The following is a 5,216-nucleotide window of genomic DNA, read 5'->3' as shown; positions in this document are numbered from 1 at the left end:
TTTAATAACATCATTTTCTATTTTGTTTCTTCTCTCATTAAAAAAAGAAATGTTAAAATGTGGACGGTCATAGTCAACATTTTCCGTTCGGTTCTCTATATTATGACGTCATGGAAGTATGTGTATATGAAAGTCATAAAATATGACCAATGAGCAAGCTCGTCTCCAAGCAAGTGCGCCAAAAGTTTTGTTTACATTATCCACAAACAAACAAAAAAATAAATGTCCTTATATTCAGGAAATGACATTTATTCATGTTTGTCCACTACTTCTGTGCAAAATATAAAGAAGATTTCCGAGGATTATTTTCAGTGTTTTTCAAATCTGTTTCCATTGATTAAAGAGAAGGAGGGGGGGGGGGGGGATGGTTATATCCGATTCTTGTATTTTTCCTTTGAAATAACATTGATTGAGTGTCACTAAATATATCATTTACATCAAACCTAAGATACATGTTAATCCAGGGGTTGTCCCCAATGTTCTGCTTCACACCCTAGCTTCCCCTAATTGATATCTGTTAGATGCCCTGTACTTTTCACCCATTTCATTCGAACATAAACATACAAATAAAGTCTTTTCATAATTGGTAAAATATTTTACCATGCGAAGATCTAGAGGAAGAAGAAGGGGTCTGGACCCCCTAGGCCAAGCTTAAAAAATTCTTTGTTTGCACCCCTAGACTTAACAGATATCAAATGTATATACCATATCAAAATTTGAAACTTCCAAAAAAATTTCTCAAATAACGTAAAAATTTTTTTGGGTCGGATGAAACTGAACCCATTTTTTATTTTAGGCCCTAGACTTAACAGATATTAAATGTATATACCATATGAAGTAAAAATGAAACTGAACCCCCTAGAAAACGAGGACCCCTCCTCCATTTATTTATAAATGGTATGAAGAGTCACAGGTATGAAACTTAATTCAAAAGGCAAATTTTAACACCCCCTCCCGATATAGGTTGGAAAATATTTTATGACCGGGGTAACCCCCGGGAAAAAATTCCTGGATCCGCGTATGGAGAAATCAAAGTGGTTTGGGTCCAGTATTCCATCCACAGGCACTTGTTTCGCTAATTTCATAAGCAGTAGTTTTCAGTTATTACAAACTTAAGTTAAACGTGAGTGTTATAGCCTATAGGATGTTGTCTAAGCTGGAGGTTTGTCACTTTCTGTCCAATTTTATTAAATTTTCCGGTATATATCCACGTAGAACGTTGGAGCGGATCAAATTATTTTAAAACAGATTGCCTTATTTCTTATAATGAGAGACAACTCACAAAATATAAAAATAAAATCTTAGGGGAAAAAGTTATCTGCTCTTTCTTACAATTTATTTAGACCAAGAATCGCTCCTTACAGGTCTATGCTTACACTGAAATGTGTATATAGTAAAATTTGTACTTTTTATAGAAATGCTTACTTCTTACAAGACTTTTTTAGACTTCATGATTCTTAAATTTACTTGAGATGAAGATTGTTGCACGAAAAGATTTCAAGCTTTAATATCGGTTGCATCATTCTCAAAATTTCAACTCATCAGTCAAACACGAGAATTCTAACAATATATCTAAACAAGTCTTTTGTCAATTCAAATGCCATTTCGCACACTCAAACTAGTTGTTCGATAAGAAAAATAATACTAGGTAACTTTATCAAAAACTACTTCCATATAAGTTATCATGGTTGATTTTGATTCGTATTAAAGAATACAAATACATGTACTTTATACCTTTCTTTCCAGAGCACCAAATAAAATGGTGTTGATTTTCCATCATATTTTAATTGAATTGGACTTAATTTATGTTGGTTGAAATTGCATTCTAGTCCAGTGCAATAAATGCACTCAAATTCTTATTTAGATAAGCAGGATTAATTCTCTTACAAACAAAAAATCCTCCCTTGAGTCAAAGTTTTTTTTTTCTGGATGTCTTGCACATACCAAAACTTGTAGGTTGATGAAAAAACATCAATACGTAACTTTGCCGAAAAGTCTTTCGACACAAATACTGATACTTAATTTTGATTCCTATAAAAGAGAACATATATTAAATAAACGAAAATGTCAATTAAAAACCATCACATCAAGCCTTTCTTTGCTTAAGGGTACTTAACACAAATAAACAAAAATGATGCATGTGTAACGGCGTAGTTTGGGTCTAAGAAGATGTGTCGTTGATCGGGCAAGAGTGAATGTTGGCAGAGAAGTGAGTGGCACTGTGGGCCGGAAGTAGTAGAGCCGTATTCCAAGGACTCTTCCCGATAACACATATTAAAAGTCCAAAGTAACGAGGAATATGCATGGTGTCTGAATTAATTAACAATACGAGGACATAATGTCCTGAACTGTACGACATACAATGCAGATATCATTTGACATTACGCTTGACTTATAGCCCATAGGATGTTGTCTAAGCTGATGGAGGTTTGTCGCTTTCTGTCCAATTTTATCAAATTTTCCGGTATATAGCCACGTAGAACGTTGGAGCGGATCAAATTATTTTATAACAGATTGCCTTATTTCTTATAATGAGAGACAACTCAACAAGTATAAAAATAAAATCTTAGGGGAAAAGGTTATCTGCTCTTTCTTACAATTTATTTAGACCAAGAATCGCTCCTTACGCCATAGACATAAAGCTTTAGGTCTATGTTTACACTGAAATGTGTACATATTAAAATTCGCACTTTTTATAGAAATGCCTACTTTTTACAAGACTTTTTTAGACTTCAAAGATTCTTAAATTTACTTGAGATGAAGATTGTTGCACGAAAAGATTTCAAGCTTTAATTATCGGTTGCATCATTCTCAAAATTTCAACTCATCAGTCAAACACGAGAATTCTAACTATATATCTAAACAAGTCTTTTGACAATTCAAATGCCATTTCGCACACCCAAACTATAGTTGTTCGATAAGAAAAATAATACTAGGCAACTTTATCAAAAAGTACTTCCATATAATTTTTCATATAATTTTTGATTGTTGATTTTGATTCATATTAAAGAAAACAAATACATGTACTTTATACCTTTCTTTCCAGAGCACCAAATAGAATTGTGTTGATTTTCCATCATATTTTAATTGAATTGGACTTAATTTACTTTGGTTGAAATTGCATTCTAGTCCAGTGCAATAAATGCTCTCAATTTCTTATTTAGATAAGCAGGATTAATTCTCTTATAAACAAAAAATCCTCTCGAAGTTATTTTTTTCTGGATGTCTTGCACATGCCAAAACTTGTAGGTTGATGAAAAAACATCAATACGTAACTTTGCCGAAAAGTCTTTCGACACAAATACTGATACTTAATTTTGATTCCTTTAAAAGAGAACAAATATTAAATAAACAAAAATGTCAATTAAAAACCATCACATCAAGTTTTTTTGCTTAAGCAAACAAACAAAAAAATGATGCATGTGTAACCGCGTAGTTTGGGTCTAAAAGATGTGTCGTTGATCGGGCAAGAGTGAATGTTGGCAGAGAGGTGAGTGGCACTGTGGGCCGGAAGTAGTAGAGCCGTATTCCAAGGACTCTTCCCGATAACACATATTAAAATTCCAAAGTAACGAGGAATATACATGGATTCTGAATTCATTAACAATACGAGGGCTGTTCAATAAATAATGTCCAGAACTGTACGACATATAGTAGTACACCCGGCCTCTAAAATGCTGAAGTAAACTTTGACAATCGTATTTACGGGAAAATGAACACTGAGTTAAAATGACATGTGTTGACAATGAGTTAAAGTAATACAGTGAACAATTAATGAAATGCTTTGATGAATGGACATAAAGAGCGCCGATAATTAAATAATTACATTGTGTTTGTTATTAAGGTGAATAAAAGGTCCTTGGGCATGAACAATCTGCCCCCTAGGTGTCTGACAAGTGTCAGTCAGTAATTAAATGAATACTTAATAATTTAACATGACAAAAATTTGTAAAATACAATTCTAAAAACAAAATAATTTCAGAATATTAAATATCATATTAAAAAGTAAATCAAATGTAACGTTTAAAGCCCCAAATGAATTTAAACGTAAAACAGTCAATTTTTCACAAGGTTATGATTTTGATTTGAAATGACATAAGTAATAAATTCCTGAAATATAAAGAAATCGTAGGTTTTCCTTGGTGCTTAGATATAACAATTTGTTTTGTTTTCTATTTAATTCCATACAAATCTTTTTAACCTTATGACAGAATCTTATAAAATTTAAATTCTCCCACTATACTTTGTATACATTACTCAGTGTCAACGTATCACAAATATTCCCCCACCATCCACCCTCCAAAGACAGTCTATATATACATTTTTCCTTTGCGACTGATTGTAAGTTGTAAAATTTGCATAATGTAGGTTTGTTACAAAGTTCGATAACTCAAATTATGGCCCTTTGAGCAACGTACACAAAACGCTCTTTTCTCTCTGCTTTATTTTATGCAAATGATTATTCACTGCTAACAGGTGGCAGGTTTGTAAACTATATAAGACTTCATTGAATCATTTCTAGGAAGAAGAAGCATCAAACTCAGTGACTAACGATAATGTCACGTGTACAGTTCGGACGAAGTGTGAGTTTATCTCACTAAATAAGTACTGCTACATTAAAGTAGTATATTGAAAAGAGCGTTTGATTGTTCTACATGAACATTGTAAATCGGGACTTGAAGAAATTGATGTTCATTTTCATCTAGCTATAGATACCAATGTTAATGAACATGATATGGAATTAGAAGTGATTAATGGAGCTTTACAATGACAATGACAATGATGCATTGTAAAATGATCGAAGTAAATAAAAGAAATGAAAGTGTATACAAATTGTGGAATTTCTTCAAAAGCCTAGATACCTATGATTTTTATGCGCCCGGATCAAAAGATCCGAGGCGTATATTGTTTTTGTCCTGTCTGTCTTTTTTCTTTTTTTAGTTTAAAACATATTTTATTCATTAAGAAATGGATTGAACAGCAGGCATAAATGCCTATGATCGTTCTCTCCATAGGTCAAGGTACAATTACAAGTCCATGTAAACATTGAAAAAATGTATGAAGAGTAGATTATCAATTGGTACAATTTAGAATGAATTCAGAGAGAGAGAGAGTAAAACAAATGAATAGAAAAAGTACAATTTAACAAATGAATAGAAAAAGAATAATAATTATATAAAATATAAACAAAAAAAAGAAAAGAAAAAAAAACATAA

Source organism: Saccostrea cucullata, unplaced genomic scaffold (genome assembly GCF_032062105.1).
Source record: "Saccostrea cucullata isolate Sc308-1 unplaced genomic scaffold, CSIRO_AGI_Scuc_v1 ctg1716, whole genome shotgun sequence".
Lineage (NCBI taxonomy): Eukaryota > Metazoa > Mollusca > Bivalvia > Ostreida > Ostreidae > Saccostrea > Saccostrea cuccullata.
Note: the sequence above shows the minus strand (reverse complement) of the source record.